Source organism: Rhipicephalus microplus, chromosome 6 (genome assembly GCF_043290135.1).
Source record: "Rhipicephalus microplus isolate Deutch F79 chromosome 6, USDA_Rmic, whole genome shotgun sequence".
Taxonomy (NCBI): Eukaryota; Metazoa; Arthropoda; class Arachnida; order Ixodida; family Ixodidae; genus Rhipicephalus; species Rhipicephalus microplus.
In genome coordinates, this window is record NC_134705.1 from 16,404,734 (window position 1) to 16,428,874 (window position 24,141).

Genomic DNA, 24,141 nt, shown 5'->3' on the forward strand with positions numbered 1-24,141 from the left:
ACACAACTAGAAACTCCACAACTAGAAACTCTGCAACTAGAATTTCCACAACTAGGAACTCTACAGCTAAAAAGTCCGCAACTAGATACTCCACAACTACAAATTCCACAACTACAAACTCCACAACTAGAAACTCCGCAACTAGGAACTCCACAGCTGGAGACTCCTTAACTAGAAACTCCACAACAAGAAACTCCACAACGACAGACTCCACAACTACAGACTCCACAACTAGAAACTCCACAACTAGAAACTCTACAAACAACCAGAAACTCCGCAACTAGAAACTCAACAACTAGAAACTCCGCAACTAAAAACTCCACAACTATAAACTCCACAACTTGAAAAACCACAACTAGATACTCCACAACTACAAATTTCACAACTAGAAACTCCACAACTATAAACTCTGCAACTAGAAACTCCGCAACTAGAAACTCCACAACATGAAACACCACAATTAGATACTCCGCAACTATTAATTTCACAACTAGAAACTCCACAACTACAAACTCCGCAACTAGAAACTCCACAACTAGAAACTCCACAACTAGAAACTAAACAACCAGAAACTCTGCAACTAGAAACTCCACAACTAGAAACTCAGCAACTACAGACTCCGCAACTAGAAAACTCCGCAACTAGAAACTCCACAACTAGAAACTCCACAACTACAGACTCCACAACTACAGACTCCACAACTACAGACTCCCCAACTAGAAACTCCACAACTAGAAACTCCACAACCAGAAACTCCGCAACTAGAAACTCCACAACTAGAAACTCCACAACCAGAAACTCTGCAACTAGAAACTCCGCAACTAAAAATTCTTAACAAGAAACTCCACAAATTGAAACACCACAACTAGAGACTCCACAACTACAAATTCCACAACTAGAAACTCCACAACTTGAAACTCTGCAACTAGAAACTTCGCAACTAGAAACTTCGCAACTAGAAACTAACAGCTAGAAACTCCACAACTTGAGACTTCGCAACTAGAAACTCGGCAACTAGAAACTCAAGAACTTGAAAGTCCACAGCTAGAAACTCCGCAACTAGAAACTCCACAACTAGAGACTCCGCAACTAGAAACTCCACATCTTGAAACTCTGCAACTCGAAACTCTGCAACTAGAAACTCCGCAACTGGAAAATCCACAACTAGAAACTTCACAACTAGAGACTCCGCAACTAGAAACTCCACAATAAGAAATTCCACAACTAGAAACTCCACTACTAGAAACTCTACAACTAGAGAGTGCACAAGTGGAGACTTCGCATTTACAAACTCCTCAGATAAAAACTACGCAACTAGAAACTCCACGACTAGAGAGTCCATAAGTAGAAACTCCACAGCTAGAATTTCCACAACTAGAAACCCCACAACTAGAAACTCCGCAACTAGGAACTCCGCAACTAGAAAATCTACAACTAGAAACTCGAAAACTAAATACTCCAACTAGAAACTCTATAACTAGAAACTCCACAATAAGAAACTCCGCAACTAGAAACTCCACAACTAGACACTGCACAACTGGAGACTTCACATTTAGAAACTCCTCAGATAGAAACTACACAACTAGAAACTCAACGACTAGAGAGTCCATAAGTAGAAACTCCACAGCTAGAATTTCAACAACTAGAAACCACACAACTAGAAACTCCGCAACCAGGAACTCCGCAACTAGAAAATCTACAACTAGAAACTTGAAAACTAAAAACTCCAACTAGAAACTCCAACTAGAAACTCCAACTAGAAATTCCACAACTAGAAACTCTACAACTAGACACTTCGCAACTAGAAATTCCACAACTAGAGTCTCCACAACTAGAAAACTTCGCAACTTCAAACTCCACGACTAAAAACTTCACAACTAAAACTCCACAACTAGAAACTCCTTGACTAGAAACTCCACAAACAGAAACTCCACGACTAGAAACTCCACAACTTGAGACTTTCCAACTAGAAACTCGGCAACTAGAAACTCAACAACTAGAAACTCCACAACTAGAAACTTCGCAACTAGAAACTCCACAACTAGAAACTCCACAACTAGAAACTCCGCCACTAGAAACTCCACAGCTAGAAAGTCCGCATTTAGAAACTCTGCAACTATAAACTCCGCAAATAGAAACTCCACAGCTAGAAACTCCACAACATGAAACACCACAATTAGATACTCCACAACTACTAATTCCACAACTAGAAACTCCGCAACTAGAAACTCCGCAACTAGAAACTCCGCAACTAGAAACTCCACAATTAGAGATTCCACAACTAGAACCTCACAACTACAGGCTCCACAACTGCAGACTTCACAACTAGAAACTCCACAACTAGACACTCCACAACCAGAAACTCCACAAGTAGAAACTCCCCAACTAGACACTCCGCAACTAGGAACTCTACAACTTCAAAGTCCACAACGAGAAACTTCCCAACTTGAAACTCCACAACTAGATACTCGTCAACCATAAACTCCAAAACTAGAAACTTCACAAGTAGAAACTCCCCAACTTGAAACTCCGCAACTTGAAACTCCGCAACTAGAAACTCCGCAACTAGAAAACTCCGCAACTACAAACTCCGCAACTAGAAACTCCGCAACTAGAAACTCCACAGCTAGAAACTCCATCACTAGAAACTCCACAACTAGAGACTCCACAACTAAAACTCCACAACTAAAAACTCCATGACTAGAAACTCCACAAATAAAAACTCCACAACTAGAAACTCCACATCTTGAGACTTTGCAACTAGAAACTCGGCAACTAGAAACTCAACAACTAGAAACTCCACAACTAGAAACTCCACAACTAGAAACTCCACAACTTGGAATGCCACAACTAGATACTCCACAACTACAAATTACACAACTAGAAACTCCACAACTAGAAACTCTGCAACTAGAATTTCCACAACTAGGAACTCTACAGCTAAAAAGTCCGCAACTAGATACTCCACAACTACAAATTCCACAACTACAAACTCCACAACTAGAAACTCCGCAACTAGGAACTCCACAGCTGGAGACTCCTTAACTAGAAACTCCACAACAAGAAACTCCACAACGACAGACTCCACAACTACAGACTCCACAACTAGAAACTCCACAACTAGAAACTCTACAAACAACCAGAAACTCCGCAACTAGAAACTCAACAACTAGAAACTCCGCAACTAAAAACTCCACAACTATAAACTCCACAACTTGAAAAACCACGACTAGATACTCCACAACTACAAATTTCACAACTAGAAACTCCACAACTATAAACTCTGCAACTAGAAACTCCGCAACTAGAAACTCCACAACATGAAACACCACAATTAGATACTCCGCAACTATTAATTTCACAACTAGAAACTCCACAACTATAAACTCTGCAACTAGAAACTCCGCAACTAGAAACTCCACAACATGAAACACCACAATTAGATACTCCGCAACTATTAATTTCACAACTAGAAACTCCACAACTACAAACTCCGCAACTAGAAACTCCACAACTAGAAACTCCACAACTAGAAACTAAACAACCAGAAACTCTGCAACTAGAAACTCCACAACTAGAAACTCAGCAACTACAGACTCCGCAACTAGAAAACTCCGCAACTAGAAACTCCACAACTAGAAACTCCACAACTACAGACTCCACAACTACAGACTCCACAACTACAGACTCCCCAACTAGAAACTCCACAACTAGAAACTCCACAACCAGAAACTCCGCAACTAGAAACTCCACAACTAGAAACTCCACAACCAGAAACTCTGCAACTAGAAACTCCGCAACTAAAAATTCTTAACAAGAAACTCCACAAATTGAAACACCACAACTAGAGACTCCACAACTACAAATTCCACAACTAGAAACTCCACAACTTGAAACTCTGCAACTAGAAACTTCGCAACTAGAAACTTCGCAACTAGAAACTAACAGCTAGAAACTCCACAACTTGAGACTTCGCAACTAGAAACTCGGCAACTAGAAACTCAAGAACTTGAAAGTCCACAGCTAGAAACTCCGCAACTAGAAACTCCACAACTAGAGACTCCGCAACTAGAAACTCCACATCTTGAAACTCTGCAACTCGAAACTCTGCAACTAGAAACTCCGCAACTGGAAAATCCACAACTAGAAACTTCACAACTAGAGACTCCGCAACTAGAAACTCCACAATAAGAAATTCCACAACTAGAAACTCCACTACTAGAAACTCTACAACTAGAGAGTGCACAAGTGGAGACTTCGCATTTACAAACTCCTCAGATAAAAACTACGCAACTAGAAACTCCACGACTAGAGAGTCCATAAGTAGAAACTCCACAGCTAGAATTTCCACAACTAGAAACCCCACAACTAGAAACTCCGCAACTAGGAACTCCGCAACTAGAAAATCTACAACTAGAAACTCGAAAACTAAAAACTCCAACTAGAAACTCTATAACTAGAAACTCCACAATAAGAAACTCCGCAACTAGAAACTCCACAACTAGACACTGCACAACTGGAGACTTCACATTTAGAAACTCCTCAGATAGAAACTACACAACTAGAAACTCAACGACTAGAGAGTCCATAAGTAGAAACTCCACAGCTAGAATTTCAACAACTAGAAACCGCACAACTAGAAACTCCGCAACCAGGAACTCCGCAACTAGAAAATCTACAACTAGAAACTTGAAAACTAAAAACTCCAACTAGAAACTCCAACTAGAAACTCCAACTAGAAATTCCACAACTAGAAACTCTACAACTAGACACTTCGCAACTAGAAATTCCACAACTAGAGTCTCCACAACTAGAAAACTTCGCAACTTCAAACTCCACGACTAAAAACTTCACAACTAAAACTCCACAACTAGAAACTCCTTGACTAGAAACTCCACAAACAGAAACTCCACGACTAGAAACTCCACAACTTGAGACTTTCCAACTAGAAACTCGGCAACTAGAAACTCAACAACTAGAAACTCCACAACTAGAAACTTCGCAACTAGAAACTCCACAACTAGAAACTCCACAACTAGAAACTCCGCCACTAGAAACTCCACAGCTAGAAAGTCCGCATTTAGAAACTCTGCAACTATAAACTCCGCAAATAGAAACTCCACAGCTAGAAACTCCACAACATGAAACACCACAATTAGATACTCCACAACTACTAATTCCACAACTAGAAACTCCGCAACTAGAAACTCCGCAACTAGAAACTCCGCAACTAGAAACTCCACAATTAGAGATTCCACAACTAGAACCTCACAACTACAGGCTCCACAACTGCAGACTTCACAACTAGAAACTCCACAACTAGACACTCCACAACCAGAAACTCCACAAGTAGAAACTCCCCAACTAGACACTCCGCAACTAGGAACTCTACAACTTCAAAGTCCACAACGAGAAACTTCCCAACTTGAAACTCCACAACTAGATACTCGTCAACCATAAACTCCAAAACTAGAAACTTCACAAGTAGAAACTCCCCAACTTGAAACTCCGCAACTTGAAACTCCGCAACTAGAAACTCCGCAACTAGAAAACTCCGCAACTACAAACTCCGCAACTAGAAACTCCGCAACTAGAAACTCCACAGCTAGAAACTCCATCACTAGAAACTCCACAACTAGAGACTCCACAACTAAAACTCCACAACTAAAAACTCCATGACTAGAAACTCCACAAATAAAAACTCCACAACTAGAAACTCCACATCTTGAGACTTTGCAACTAGAAACTCGGCAACTAGAAACTCAACAACTAGAAACTCCACAACTAGAAACTCCACAACTTGGAATGCCACAACTAGATACTCCACAACTACAAATTACACAACTAGAAACTCCACAACTAGAAACTCTGCAACTAGAATTTCCACAACTAGGAACTCTACAGCTAAAAAGTCCGCAACTAGATACTCCACAACTACAAATTCCACAACTACAAACTCCACAACTAGAAACTCCGCAACTAGGAACTCCACAGCTGGAGACTCCTTAACTAGAAACTCCACAACAAGAAACTCCACAACGACAGACTCCACAACTACAGACTCCACAACTAGAAACTCCACAACTAGAAACTCTACAAACAACCAGAAACTCCGCAACTAGAAACTCAACAACTAGAAACTCCGCAACTAAAAACTCCACAACTATAAACTCCACAACTTGAAAAACCACGACTAGATACTCCACAACTACAAATTTCACAACTAGAAACTCCACAACTATAAACTCTGCAACTAGAAACTCCGCAACTAGAAACTCCACAACATGAAACACCACAATTAGATACTCCGCAACTATTAATTTCACAACTAGAAACTCCACAACTACAAACTCCGCAACTAGAAACTCCACAACTAGAAACTCCACAACTAGAAACTAAACAACCAGAAACTCTGCAACTAGAAACTCCACAACTAGAAACTCAGCAACTACAGACTCCGCAACTAGAAAACTCCGCAACTAGAAACTCCACAACTAGAAACTCCACAACTACAGACTCCACAACTACAGACTCCACAACTACAGACTCCCCAACTAGAAACTCCACAACTAGAAACTCCACAACCAGAAACTCCGCAACTAGAAACTCCACAACTAGAAACTCCACAACCAGAAACTCTGCAACTAGAAACTCCGCAACTAAAAATTCTTAACAAGAAACTCCACAAATTGAAACACCACAACTAGAGACTCCACAACTACAAATTCCACAACTAGAAACTCCACAACTTGAAACTCTGCAACTAGAAACTTCGCAACTAGAAACTTCGCAACTAGAAACTAACAGCTAGAAACTCCACAACTTGAGACTTCGCAACTAGAAACTCGGCAACTAGAAACTCAAGAACTTGAAAGTCCACAGCTAGAAACTCCGCAACTAGAAACTCCACAACTAGAGACTCCGCAACTAGAAACTCCACATCTTGAAACTCTGCAACTCGAAACTCTGCAACTAGAAACTCCGCAACTGGAAAATCCACAACTAGAAACTTCACAACTAGAGACTCCGCAACTAGAAACTCCACAATAAGAAATTCCACAACTAGAAACTCCACTACTAGAAACTCTACAACTAGAGAGTGCACAAGTGGAGACTTCGCATTTACAAACTCCTCAGATAAAAACTACGCAACTAGAAACTCCACGACTAGAGAGTCCATAAGTAGAAACTCCACAGCTAGAATTTCCACAACTAGAAACCCCACAACTAGAAACTCCGCAACTAGGAACTCCGCAACTAGAAAATCTACAACTAGAAACTCGAAAACTAAAAACTCCAACTAGAAACTCTATAACTAGAAACTCCACAATAAGAAACTCCGCAACTAGAAGCTCCACAACTAGACACTGCACAACTGGAGACTTCACATTTAGAAACTCCTCAGATAGAAACTACACAACTAGAAATTCAACGACTAGAGAGTCCATAAGTAGAAACACCACAGCTAGAACTTCAACAACTAGAAACCACACAACTAGAAACTCCGCAACTAGGAACCCCGCAACTAGAAAATCTACAACTAGAAACTTGAAAACTAAAAACTCCAACTAGAAACTCCAACTAGAAACTCCAACTAGAAATTCCACAACTAGAAACTCTACAACTAGACACTTCGCAACTAGAAATTCCACAACTAGAGTCTCCACAACTAGAAAACTTCGCAACTTCAAACTCCACGACTAGACACTTCACAACTAAAACTCCACAACTAGAAACTCCTTGACTAGAAACTCCAAAAACAGAAACTCCACAACTAGAAACTCCACAACTTGAGACTTTCCAACTAGAAACTCGGCAACTAGAAACTCAACAACTAGAAACTCCACAACTAGAAACTTCGCAACTATAAACTCCACAACTAGAAACTCCACAACTAGAAACTCCGCAACTAGAAACTCCACAGCTAGAAAGTCCGCAGTTAGAAACTCTGCAACTATAAACTCCGCAAATAGAAACTCCACAGCTAGAAACTCCACAACATGAAACACCACAATTAGATACTCCACAACTACTAATTCCACAACTAGAAACTCCGCAACTAGAAACTCCGCAACTAGAAACTCCGCAACTAGAAACTCCACAATTAGAGATTCCACAACTAGAACCTCACAACTACAGGCTCCACAACTGCAGACTTCACAACTAGAAACTCCACAACTAGACACTCCACAACCAGAAACTCCACAAGTAGAAACTCCCCAACTAGACACTCCGCAACTAGGAACTCTACAACTTCAAAGTCCACAACGAGAAACTTCACAACTTGAAACTCCACAACTAGATACTCGTCAACTATAAACTCCAAAACTAGAAACTTCACAAGTAGAAACTCCACAACTTGAAACTCCGCAACTTGAAACTCCGCAACTAGAAACTCCGCAACTAGAAAACTCCGCAACTACAAACTCCGCAACTAGAAACTCCGCAACTAGAAACTCCACAGCTAGAAACTCCACAACTAGAAACTCCACAACTAGAGACTCCACAACTAAAACTCCACAACTAAAAACTCCATGACTAGAAACTCCACAAATAAAAACTCCACAACTAGAAACTCCACATCTTGAGACTTTGCAACTAGAAACTCGGCAACTAGAAACTCAACAACTAGAAACTCCACAACTAGAAACTCCACAACTAGAAACTCCACAACTTGGAATGCCACAACTAGATACTCCACAACTACAAATTACACAACTAGAAACTCCACAACTAGAAACTCTGCAACTAGAATTTCCACAACTAGGAACTCTACAGCTAAAAAGTCCGCACCTAGATACTCCACAACTACAAATTTCACAACTACAAACTCCACAACTAGAAACTCCGCAACTAGGAACTCCACAGCTAGAGACTCCTTAACTAGAAACTCCACAACAAGAAACTCCACAACGACAGACTCCACAACTACAGACTCCACAGCTAGAAACTCCACAACTAGAAACTCTACAAACAACCAGAAACTCCGCAACTAGAAACTCAACAACTAGAAACTCCGCAACTAAAATCTCCACAACTATAAACTCCACAACTTGAAAAACCACGACTAGATACTCCACAACTACAAATTTCACAACTAGAAACTCCACAACTATAAACTCTGCAACTAGAAACTCCGCAACTAGAAACCCCACAACATGAAACACCACAATTAGATACTCCGCAACTACTAATTTCACAACTAGAAACTCCACAACTACAAACTCCGCAACTAGAAACTCCACAACTAGAAACTCCACAACTAGAAACTAAACAACCAGAAACTCTGCAACTAGAAACTCCACAACTAGAAACTCAGCAACTACAGACTCCGCAACTAGAAAACTCCGCAACTAGAAACTCCACAACTAGAAACTCCACAACTACAGACTCCACAACTACAGACTCCACAACTACAGACTCCCCAACTAGAAACTCCACAACTAGAAACTCCACAACCAGAAACTCCGCAACTAGAAACTCCACAACTAGAAACTCCACAACCAGAAACTCTGCAACTAGAAACTCCGCAACTAAAAATTCTTAACAAGAAACTCCACAAATTGAAACACCACAACTAGAGACTCCACAACTACAAATTCCACAACTAGAAACTCCACAACTTGAAACTCTGCAACTAGAAACTTCGCAACTAGAAACTTCGCAACTAGAAACTAACAGCTAGAAACTCCACAACTTGAGACTTCGCAACTAGAAACTCGGCAACTAGAAACTCAAGAACTTGAAAGTCCACAGCAAGAAACTCCGCAACTAGAAACTCCACAACTAGAGACTCCGCAACTAGAAACTCCACATCTTGAAACTCTGCAACTCGAAACTCTGCAACTAGAAACTCCGCAACTGGAAAATCCACAACTAGAAACTTCACAACTAGAGACTCCGCAACTAGAAACTCCACAATAAGAAATTCCACAACTAGAAACTCCACTACTAGAAACTCTACAACTAGAGAGTGCACAAGTGGAGACTTCGCATTTACAAACTCCTCAGATAAAAACTACGCAACTAGAAACTCCACGACTAGAGAGTCCATAAGTAGAAACTCCACAGCTAGAATTTCCACAACTAGAAACCCCACAACTAGAAACTCCGCAACTAGGAACTCCACAACTAGAAAATCTACAACTAGAAACTCGAAAACTAAAAACTCCAACTAGAAACTCTATAACTAGAAACTCCACAATAAGAAACTCCGCAACTAGAAACTCCACAACTAGACACTGCACAACTGGAGACTTCACATTTAGAAACTCCTCAGATAGAAACTACACAACTAGAAACTCAACGACTAGAGAGTCCATAAGTAGAAACTCCACAGCTAGAATTTCAACAACTAGAAACCGCACAACTAGAAACTCCGCAACTAGGAACTCCGCAACTAGAAAATCTACAACTAGAAACTTGAAAACTAAAAACTCCAACTACAAACTCCAACTAGAAACTCCAACTAGAAATTCCACAACTAGAAACTCTACAACTAGATCCTTCGCAACTAGAAATTCCACAACTAGAGTCTCCACAACTAGAAAACTTCGCAACTTCAAACTCCATGACTAAAAACTTCACAACTAAAACTCCACAACTAGAAACTCCTTGACTAGAAACTCCACAAACAGAAACTCCACAACTAGAAACTCCACTACTTGAGACTTTCCAACTAGAAACTCGGCAACTAGAAACTCAACAACTAGAAACTCCACAAATAGAAACTTCGCAACTAGAAACTCCACAACTAGAAACTCCACAACTAGAAACTCCGCAACTAGAAACTCCACAGCTAGAAAGTCCGCATTTAGAAACTCTGCAACTATAAACTCCGCAAATAGAAACTCCACAGCTAGAAACTCCACAACATGAAACACCACAATTAGATACTCCACAACTACTAATTCCACAACTAGAAACTCCGCAACTAGAAACTCCGCAACTAGAAACTCCGCAACTAGAAACTCCACAATTAGAGATTCCACAACTAGAACCTCACAACTACAGGCTCCACAACTGCAGACTTCACAACTAGAAACTCCACAACTAGACACTCCACAACCAGAAACTCCACAAGTAGAAACTCCCCAACTAGACACTCCGCAACTAGGAACTCTACAACTTCAAAGTCCACAACGAGAAACTTCACAACTTGAAACTCCACAACTAGATACTCGTCAACCATAAACTCCAAAACTAGAAACTTCACAAGTAGAAACTCCCCAACTTGAAACTCCGCAACTTGAAACTCCGCAACTAGAAACTCCGCAACTAGAAAACTCCGCAACTACAAACTCCGCAACTACAAACTCCGCAACTAGAAACTCCACAGCTAGAAACTCCATCACTAGAAACTCCACAACTAGAGACTCCACAACTAAAACTCCACAACTAAAAACTCCATGACTAGAAACTCCACAAATAAAAACTCCACAACTAGAAACTCCACATCTTGAGACTTTGCAACTAGAAACTCGGCAACTAGAAACTCAACAACTAGAAACTCCACAACTAGAAACTCCACAACTAGAAACTCCACAACTTGGAATGCCACAACTAGATACTCCACAACTACAAATTACACAACTAGAAACTCCACAACTAGAAACTCTGCAACTAGAATTTCCACAACTAGGAACTCTACAGCTAAAAAGTCCGCAACTAGATACTCCACAACTACAAATTCCACAACTACAAACTCCACAACTAGAAACTCCGCAACTAGGAACTCCACAGCTAGAGACTCCTTAACTAGAAACTCCACAACAAGAAACTCCACAACGACAGACTCCACAACTACCGACTCCACAACTAGAAACTCCACAACTAGAAACTCTACAAACAACCAGAAACTCCGCAACTAGAAACTCAACAACTAGAAACTCCGCAACTAAAAACTTCACAACTATAAACTCCACAACTTGAAAAACCACGACTAGATACTCCACAACTACAAATTTCACAACTAGAAACTCCACAACTATTAACTCTGCAACTAGAAACTCCGCAACTAGAAACTCCACAACATGAAACACCACAATTAGATACTCCGCAACTACTAATTTCACAACTAGAAACTCCACAACTACAAACTCCGCAACTAGAAACTCCACAACTAGAAACTCCACAACTAGAAACTAAACAACCAGAAACTCTGCAACTAGAAACTCCACAACTAGAAACTTAGCAACTACAGACTCCGCAACTAGAAAACTCCGCAACTAGAAACTCCACAACTAGAAACTCCACAACTACAGACTCCACAACTACAGACTCCACAACTACAGACTCCCCAACTAGAAACTCCCCAACTAGAAACTCCACAACCAGAAACTCCGCAACTAGAAACTCCACAACTAGAAACACCACAACCAGAAACTCTGCAACTAGAAACTTCGCAACTAGAAACTTCGCAACTAGAAACTAACAGCTAGAAACTCCACAACTAGAAACTCCGCATCTTGAAACTCTGCAACTCGAAACTCTGCAACTAGAAACTCCGCAACTGGAAAATCCACAACTAGAAACTTCACAACTAGAGACTCCGCAACTAGAAACTCCACAATAAGAAATTCCACAACTAGAAACTCCACTACTAGAAACTCTACAACTAGAGAGTGCACAAGTGGAGACTTCGCATTTACAAACTCCTCAGATAAAAACTACGCAACTAGAAACTCCACGACTAGAGAGTCCATAAGTAGAAACTCCACAGCTAGAATTTCCACAACTAGAAACCCCACAACTAGAAACTCCGCAACTAGGAACTCCGCAACTAGAAAATCTACAACTAGAAACTCGAAAACTAAAAACTCCAACTAGAAACTCTATAACTAGAAACTCCACAATAAGAAACTCCACAACTAGAAACTCCACAACTAGAGACTGCACAACTGGAGACTTCACATTTAGAAACTCCTCAGATAGAAACTACACAACTAGAAACTCAACGACTAGAGAGTCCATAAGTAGAAACTCCACAGCTAGAATTTCAACAACTAGAAACCGCACAACTAGAAACTCCACAACTAGGAACTCCGCAACTAGAAAATCTACAACTAGAAACTTGAAAACTAAAAACTCCAACTAGAAACTCCAACTAAAAACTCCAACTAGAAATTCCACAACTAGAAACTTTACAACTAGACACTTCGCAACTAGAAATTCCACAACTAGAGTCTCCACAACTAGAAAACTTCGCAACTTCAAACTCCACGACTAGACACTCCACAACTTGAGACTTTCCAACTAGAAACTCGGCAACTAGAAACTCCACAACTAGAAACTTCGCAACTAGAAACTCCACAACTAGAAACTCCAAAACTAGAAACTCCGCAACTAGAAACTCCACAGCTAGAAAGTCCGCATTTAGAAACTCTGCAACTATAAACTCCGCAAATAGAAACTCCACAGCTAGAAACTCCACAACATGAAACACCACAATTAGATACTCCACAACTACTAATTCCACAACTAGAAACTCCACAACTAGAAACTCCGCAACTAGAAACTCCGCAACTAGAAACTCCACAATTAGAGATTCCACAACTAGAACCTCACAACTACAGGCTCCACAACTGCAGACTTCACAACTAGAAACTCCACAACCAGAAACTCCACAAGTAGAAACTCCACAACTAGACACTCCGCAACTAGGAACTCTACAACTTCAAAGTCCACAACGAGAAACTTCACAACTTGAAACTCCACAACTAGATACTCGTCAACTATAAACTCCAAAACTAGAAACTTCACAACTAGAAACTCCACAACTTTAAACTCCGCAACTTGAAACTCCGCAACTAGAAAACTCCGCAACTACAAACTCCGCAACTAGAAACTCCGCAACTAGAAACTCCACAGCTAGAAACTCCACAACTAGAAACTCCACAACTAGAGACTCCACAACTAAAACTCCACAACTAAAAACTCCATGATTAGAAACTCCGCAAATAAAAACTCCACAACTAGAAACTCCACATCTTGAGACTTTGCAACTAGAAACTCGGCAACTAGAAACTCAACAACTAGAAACTCCACAACTTGGAATGCCACAACTAGATACTCCACAACTACAAATTACACAACTAGAAACTCCACAACTAGAAACTCTGCAACTAGAATTTCCACAACTAGGAACTCTACAGCTAAAAAGTACGCAACCAGATACTCCACAACTACAAATTCCACAACTAGAAACTCCACAACTAGAAACTCCGCAACTAGGAACTCCACAGCTAGAGACTCCTTAACTAGAAACTCCACAACAAGAAACTCCACAACAAGAAACTCCACAACGACAGACTCCACAACTACAGACTCCACAACTAGAAACTCCACAACTAGAAACTCCACAACCAGAAACTCTGCAACTAGAAACTCCGCAACTAAAAATTCTTAACAAGAAACTCCACAACTTGAAACACCACAACTAGAGACTCCACAACTACAAATTCCACAACTAGAAACTCCAACTCTTGAAACTCTGCAACTAGAAACTTCGCAACTAGAAACTTCGCAACTAGAAACTAACAGCTAGAAACTCCACAACTTGAGACTTCGCAACTAGAAACTCGGCAACTAGAAACTCAAGAACTTGAAAGTCCACAGCTAGAAACTCCGCAACTAGAAACTCGACAACTAGAGACTCCGCAACTAGAAACTCCACATCTTGAAACTCTGCAACTCGAAACTCTGCAACTAGAAACTCCGCAACTAGAAACTCCACAATAAGAAATTCCACAACTAGAAACTCCACTACTAAAAACTCTACAACTAGAGAGTGCACAAGTGGAGACTTCGCATTTACAAACTCCTCAGATAAAAACTACGCAACTAGAAACTCCACGACTAGAGAGTCCATAAGTAGAAACTCCACAGCTAGAATTTCCACAACTAGAAACCCCACAACTAGAAACTCCGCAACTAGGAACTCCGCAACTAGAAAATCTACAACTAGAAACTCGAAAACTAAAAACTCCAACTAGAAACTCTATAACTAGAAACTCCACAATAAGAAACTCCGCAACTAGAAGCTCCACAACTAGACACTGCACAACTGGAGACTTCACATTTAGAAACTCCTCAGATAGAAACTACACAACTAGAAATTCAACGACTAGAGAGTCCATAAGTAGAAACACCACAGCTAGAACTTCAACAACTAGAAACCGCACAACTAGAAACTCCGCAACTAGGAACCCCGCAACTAGAAAATCTACAACTAGAAACTTGAAAACTAAAAACTCCAACTAGAAACTCCAACTAGAAACTCCAACTAGAAATTCCACAACTAGAAACTCTACAACTAGAGACTTCGCAACTAGAAATTCCACAACTAGAGTCTCCACAACTAGAAAACTTCGCAACTTCAAACTCCACGACTAGACACTTCACAACTAAAACTCCACAACTAGAAACTCCTTGACTAGAAACTCCAAAAACAGAAACTCCACAACTAGAAACTCCACAACTTGAGACTTTCCAACTAGAAACTCGGCAACTAGAAACTCAACAACTAGAAACTCCACAACTAGAAACTTCGCAACTAGAAACTCCACAACTAGAAACTCCACAACTAGAAACTCCGCAACTAGAAACTCCAGAGCTAGAAAGTCCGCATTTAGAAACTCTGCAACTATAAACTCCGCAAATAGAAACTCCACAGCTAGAAACTCCACAACATGAAACACCACAATTAGATACTCCACAACTACTAATTCCACAACTAGAAACTCCGCAACTAGAAACTCCGCAACTAGAAACTCCGCAACTAGAAACTCCACAATCAGAGATTCCACAACTAGAACCTCACAACTACAGGCTCCACAACTGCAGACTTCACAACTAGAAACTCCACAACTAGACACTCCACAACCAGAAACTCCACAAGTAGAACCTCCCCAACTAGACACTCCGCAACTAGGAACTCTACAACTTCAAAGTCCACAACGAGAAACTTCACAGCTTGAAACTCCACAACTAGATACTCGTCAATTATAAACTCCAAAACTAGAAACTTCACAAGTAGAAACTCCACAACTTGAAACTCCGCAACTTGAAACTCCGCAACTAGAAACTCCGCAACTAGAAAACTCCGCAACTACAAACTCCGCAACTAGAAACTCCGCAACTAGAAACTCCACAGCTAGAAACTCCACAACTAGAAACTCCACAACTAGAGACTCCACAACTAAAACTCCACAACTAAAAACTCCATGACTAGAAACTCCACAAATAAAAACTCCACAACTAGAAACTCCACATCTTGAGACTTTGCAACTAGAAACTCGGCAACTAGAAACTCAACAACTAGAAACTCCACAACTAGAAACTCCACAACTAGAAACTCCACAACTAGAAACTCCACAACTTGGAATGCCACAACTAGATACTCCACAACTACAAATTACACAACTAGAAACTCCCCAACTAGAAACTCTGCAACTAGAATTTCCACAACTAGGAACTCTACAGCTAAAAAGTCCGCACCTAGATACTCCACAACTACAAATTTCACAACTACAAACTCCACAACTAGAAACTCCGCAACTAGGAACTCCACAGCTAGAGACTCCTTAACTAGAAACTCCACAACAAGAAACTCCACAACGACAGACTCCACAACTACAGACTCCACAACTAGAAACTCCACAACTAGAAACTCTACAAACAACCAGAAACTCCGCAACTAGAAACTCAACAACTAGAAACTCTGCAACTAAAAACTCCACAACTATAAACTCCACAACTTGAAAAACCACGACTAGATACTCCACAACTACTAATTTCACAACTAGAAACTCCACAACTACAAACTCCGCAACTAGAAACTCCACAACTAGAAACTCCACAACTAGAAACTAAACAACCAGAAACTCTGCAACTAGAAACTCCACAACTAGAAACTTAGCAACTACAGACTCCGCAACTAGAAAACTCCGCAACTAGAAACTCCACAACTAGAAACTCCACAACTACAGACTCCACAACTACAGACTCCACAACTACAGACTCCCCAACTAGAAACTCCCCAACTAGAAACTCCACAACCAGAAACTCCGCAACTAGAAACTCCACAACTAGAAACACCACAACCAGAAACTCTGCAACTAGAAACTTCGCAACTAGAAACTTCGCAACTAGAAACTAACAGCTAGAAACTCCACAACTAGAAACTCCGCATCTTGAAACTCTGCAACTCGAAACTCTGCAACTAGAAACTCCGCAACTGGAAAATCCACAACTAGAAACTTCACAACTAGAGACTCCGCAACTAGAAACTCCACAATAAGAAATTCCACAACTAGAAACTCCACTACTAGAAACTCTACAACTAGAGAGTGCACAAGTGGAGACTTCGCATTTACAAACTCCTCAGATAAAAACTACGCAACTAGAAACTCCACGACTAGAGAGTCCATAAGTAGAAACTCCACAGCTAGAATTTCCACAACTAGAAACCCCACAACTAGAAACTCCGCAACTAGGAACTCCGCAACTAGAAAATCTACAACTAGAAACTCGAAAACTAAAAACTCCAACTAGAAACTCTATAACTAGAAACTCCACAATAAGAAACTCCACAACTAGAAACTCCACAACTAGAGACTGCACAACTGGAGACTTCACATTTAGAAACTCCTCAGATAGAAACTACACAACTAGAAACTCAACGACTAGAGAGTCCATAAGTAGAAACTCCACAGCTAGAATTTCAACAACTAGAAACCGCACAACTAGAAACTCCACAACTAGGAACTCCGCAACTAGAAAATCTACAACTAGAAACTTGAAAACTAAAAACTCCAACTAGAAACTCCAACTAAAAACTCCAACTAGAAATTCCACAACTAGAAACTTTACAACTAGACACTTCGCAACTAGAAATTCCACAACTAGAGTCTCCACAACTAGAAAACTTCGCAACTTCAAACTCCACGACTAGACACTCCACAACTTGAGACTTTCCAACTAGAAACTCGGCAACTAGAAACTCCACAACTAGAAACTTCGCAACTAGAAACTCCACAACTAGAAACTCCAAAACTAGAAACTCCGCAACTAGAAACTCCACAGCTAGAAAGTCCGCATTTAGAAACTCTGCAACTATAAACTCCGCAAATAGAAACTTCACAGCTAGAAACTCCACAACATGAAACACCAATATTAGATACTCCACAACTACTAATTCCACAACTAGAAACTCCACAACTAGAAACTCCGCAACTAGAAACTCCGCAACTAGAAACTCCACAATTAGAGATTCCACAACTAGAACCTCACAACTACAGGCTCCACAACTGCAGACTTCACAACTAGAAACTCCACAACTAGACACTCCATAACCAGAAACTCCACAAGTAGAAACTCCACAACTAGACACTCCGCAACTAGGAACTCTACAACTTCAAAGTCCACAACGAGAAACTTCACAACTTGAAACTCCACAACTAGATACTCGTCAACTATAAACTCCAAAACTAGAAACTTCACAAGTAGAAACTCCACAACTTTAAACTCCGCAACTTGAAACTCCGCAACTAGAAAACTCCGCAACTACAAACTCCGCAACTAGAAACTCCGCAACTAGAAACTCCACAGCTAGAAACTCCACAACTAGAAACTCCAAAACTAGAGACTCCACAACTAAAACTCCACAACTAAAAACTCCATGACTAGAAACTCCGCAAATAAAAACTCCACAACTAGAAACTCCACATCTTGAGACTTTGCAACTAGAAACTCGGCAACTAGAAACTCAACAACTAGAAACTCCACAACTTGGAATGCCACAACTAGATACTCCACAACTACAAATTACACAACTAGAAACTCCACAACTAGAAACTCTGCAACTAGAATTTCCACAACTAGGAACTCTACAGCTAAAAAGTACGCAACCAGATACTCCACAACTACAAATTCCACAACTAGAAACTCCACAACTAGAAACTCCGCAACTAGGAACTCCACAGCTAGAGACTCCTTAACTAGAAACTCCACAACAAGAAACTCCACAACAAGAAACTCCACAACGACAGACTCCACAACTACAGACTCCACAACTAGAAACTCCACAACTAGAAACTCCACAACCAGAAATCTGCAACTAGAAACTCCGCAACTAAAAATTCTTAACAAGAAACTCCACAACTTGAAACACCACAACTAGAGACTCCAAAACTACAAATTCCACAACTAGAAACTCCAACTCTTGAAACTCTGCAACTAGAAACTTCGCCACTAGAAACTTCGCAACTAGAAACTAACAGCTAGAAACTCCACAACTTGAGACTTCGCAACTAGAAACTCGGCAACTAGAAACTCAATAACTTGAAAGTCCACAGCTAGAAACTCCGCAACTACAAACTCGACAACTAGAGACTCCGCAACTAGAAACTCCACATCTTGAAACTCTGCAACTCGAAACTCTGCAACTAGAAACTCCGCAACTAGAAACTCCACAATAAGAAATTCCACAACTAGAAACTCCACTACTAAAAACTCTACAACTAGAGAGTGCACAAGTGGAGACTTCGCATTTACAAACTCCTCAGATAAAAACTACGCAACTAGAAACTCCACGACTAGAGAGTCCATAAGTAGAAACTCCACAGCTAGAATTTCCACAACTAGAAACCCCACAACTAGAAACTCCGCAACTAGGAACTCCGCAACTAGAAAATCTACAACTAGAAACTCGAAAACTAAAAACTCCAACTAGAAACTCTATAACTAGAAACTCCACAATAAGAAACTCCGCAACTAGAAGCTCCACAACTAGACACTGCACAACTGGAGACTTCACATTTAGAAACTCCTCAGATAGAAACTACACAACTAGAAATTCAACGAATAGAGAGTCCATAAGTAGAAACACCACAGCTAGAACTTCAACAACTAGAAACCGCACAACTAGAAACTCCGCAACTAGGAACCCCGCAACTAGAAAATCTACAACTAGAAACTTGAAAACTAAAAACTCCAACTAGAAACTCCAACTAGAAACTCCAACTAGAAATTCCACAACTAGAAACTCTACAACTAGACACTTCGCAACTAGAAATTCCACAACTAGAGTCTCCACAACTAGAAAACTTCGCAACTTCAAACTCCACGACTAGACACTTCACAACTAAAACTCCACAACTAGAAACTCCTTGACTAGAAACTCCAAAAACAGAAACTCCACAACTAGAAACTCCACAACTTGAGACTTTCCAACTAGAAACTCGGCAACTAGAAACTCAACAACTAGAAACTCCACAACTAGAAACTTCGCAACTAGAAACTCCACAACTAGAAACTCCACAACTAGAAACTCCGCAACTAGAAACTCCACAGCTAGAAAGTCCGCATTTAGAAACTCTGCAACTATAAACTCCGCAAATAGAAACTCCACAGCTAGAAACTCCACAACATGAAACACCACAATTAGATACTCCACAACTACTAATTCCACAACTAGAAACTCCGCAACTAGAAACTCCGCAACTAGAAACTCCGCAACTAGAAACTCCACAAGTAGAAACTCCCCAACTAGACACTCCGCAACTAGGAACTCTACAACTTCAAAGTCCACAACGAGAAACTTCACAACTTGAAACTCCACAACTAGATACTCGTCAACTATAAACTCCAAAACTAGAAACTTCACAAGTAGAAACTCCACAACTTGAAACTCCGCAACTTGAAACTCCGCAACTAGAAACTCCGCAACTAGAAAACTCCGCAACTACAAACTCCGCAACTAGAAACTCCGCAACTAGAAACTCCACAGCTAGAAACTCCACAACTAGAAACTCCACAACTAGAGACTCCACAACTAAAACTCCACAACTAAAAACTCCATGACTAGAAACTCCACAAATAAAAACTCCACAACTAGAAACTCCACATCTTGAGACTTTGCAACTAGAAACTCGGCAACTAGAAACTCAACAACTAGAAACTCCACAACTAGAAACTCCACAACTAGAAACTCCACAACTTGGAATGCCACAACTAGATACTCCACAACTACAAATTACACAACTAGAAACTCCACAACTAGAAACTCTGCAACTAGAATTTCCACAACTAGGAACTCTACAGCTAAAAAGTCCGCACCTAGATACTCCACAACTACAAATTTCACAACTACAAACTCCACAACTAGAAACTCCGCAACTAGGAACTCCACAGCTAGAGACTCCTTAACTAGAAACTACACAACAAGAAACTCCACAACGACAGACTCCACAACTAGAAACTCCACAACTAGAAACTCCACAACTAGAAACTCTACAAACAACCAGAAACTCCGCAACTAGAAACTCAACAACTAGAAACTCCGCAACTAAAAACTCCACAACTATAAACTCCACAACTTGAAAAACCACGACTGGATACTCCACAACTACAAATTTCACAACTAGAAACTAAACAACCAGAAACTCCGCAACTAGAAACTCCACAACTAGAAACTCAGCAACTACAGACTCCGCAACTAGAAAACTCCGCAACTAGAAACTCCACAACTAGAAACTCCACAACTACAGACTCCACAACTACAGACTCCACAACTACAGACTCCCCAACTAGAAACTCCACAACTAGAAACTCCACAACTAGAAACTCCACAACCAGAAACTCCGCAACTAGAAACTCCACAACTAGAAACTCCACAACCAGAAACTCTGCAACTAGAAACTCCGCAACTAAAAATTCTTAACAAGAAACTCCACAACTTGAAACACCACAACTAGAGACTCCAAAACTACAAATTCCACAACTAGAAACTCCACAACTTGAAACTCTGCAACTAGAAACTTCGCAACTAGAAACTTCGCAACTAGAAACTAACAGCTAGAAACTCCACAACTTGAGACTTCGCAACTAGAAACTCGGCAACTAGAAACTCAAGAACTTGAAAGTCCACAGCTAGAAACTCCGCAACTAGAAACTCCACAACTAGAGACTCCGCAACTAGAAACTCCACATCTTGAAACTCTGCAACTCGAAACTCTGCAACTAGAAACTCCGCAACTGGAAAATCAACAACTAGAAACTTCACAACTAGAGACTCCGCAACTAGAAACTCCACAATAAGAAATTCCACAACTAGAAACTCCACTACTAGAAACTCTACAACTAGAGAGTGCACAAGTGGAGACTTCGCATTTACAAACTCCTCAGATAAAAACTACGCAACTAGAAACTCCACGACTAGAGAGTCCATAAGTAGAAACTCCACAGCTAGAATTTCCACAACTAGAAACCCCACAACTAGAAACTCCGCAACTAGGAACTCCGCAACTATAAAATCTACAACTAGAAACTCGAAAACTAAAAACTCCAACTAGAAACTCTATAACTAGAAACTCCACAATAAGAAACTCCACAACTAGAAACTCCACAACTAGAGACTGCACAACTGGAGACTTCACATTTAGAAACTCCTCAGATAGACACTACACAACTAGAAACTCAACGACTAGAGAGTCCATAAGTAGAATCTCCACAGCTAGAATTTCAACAAATAGAAACCGCACAACTAGAAACTCCACAACTAGGAACTCCGCAACTAGAAAATCTACAACTAGAAACTTGAAAACTAAAAACTCCAACTAGAAACTCCAACTAAAAACTCCAACTAGAAATTCCACAACTAGAAACTTTACAACTAGACACTTCGCAACTAGAAATTCCACAACTAGAGTCTCCACAACTAGAAAACTTCGCAACTTCAAACTCCACGACTAGACACTTCACAACTAAAACTCCACAACTAGAAACTCCTTGACTAGAAACTCCAAAAACAGAAACTCCACAACTAGAAACTCCACAACTTGAGACTTTCCAACTAGAAACTCGGCAACTAGAAACTCAACAACTAGAAACTCCACAACTAGAAACTTCGCAACTAGAAACTCCACAACTAGAAACTCCACAACTAGAAACTCCGCAACTAGAAACTCCACAGCTAGAAAGTCCGCATTTAGAAACTCTGCAACTATAAACTCCGCAAATAGAAACTCCACAGCTAGAAACTCCACAACATGAAACACCACAATTAGATACTCCACAACTACTAATTCCACAACTAGAAACTCCGCAACTAGAAACTCCGCAACTAGAAACTCCGCAACTAGAAACTCCACAACTAAAACTCCACAACTAAAAACTCCATGACTAGAAACTCCACAAATAAAAACTCCACAACTAGAAACTCCACATCTTGAGACTTTGCAACTAGAAACTCGGCAACTACAAACTCAACAACTAGAAACTCCACAACTAGAAACTCCACAACTAGAAACTCCACAACTTGGAATGCCACAACTAGATACTCCACAACTACAAATTACACAACTAGAAACTCCACAACTAGAAACTCTGCAACTAGAATTTCCACAACTAGGAACTCTACAGCTAAAAAGTCCGCACCTAGATACTCCACAACTACAAATTTCACAACTACAAACTCCACAACTAGAAACTCCGCAACTAGGAACTCCACAGCTAGAGACTCCTTAACTAGAAACTCCACAACAAGAAACTCCACAACGACAGACTCCACAACTACAGACTCCACAACTAGAAACTCCACAACTAGAAACTCTACAAACAACCAGAAACTCCGCAACTAGAAACTCAACAACTAGAAACTCCGCAACTAAAAACTCCACAACTATAAACTCCACAACTTGAAAAACCACGACTAGATACTCCACAACTACAAATTTCACAACTAGAAACTCCGCAACTATAAACTCTGCAACTAGAAACTCCGCAACTAGAAACTCCACAACATGAAACACCACAATTTGATACTCCGCAACTACTAATTTCACAACTAGAAGCTCCACAACTACAAACTCCGCAACTAGAAACTCCACAACTAGAAACTCCACAACTAGAAACTAAACTACCAGAAACTCCGCAACTAGAAACTCCACAACTAGAAACTCAGCAACTACAGACTCCGCAACTAGAAAACTCCGCAACTAGAAACTCCACAACTAGAAACTCCACAACTACAGACTCCACAACTACAGACTCCACAACTACAGACTCCCCAACTAGAAACTCCACAACTAGAAACTCCACAACCAGAAACTCCGCAACTAGAAACTCCACAACTAGAAACTC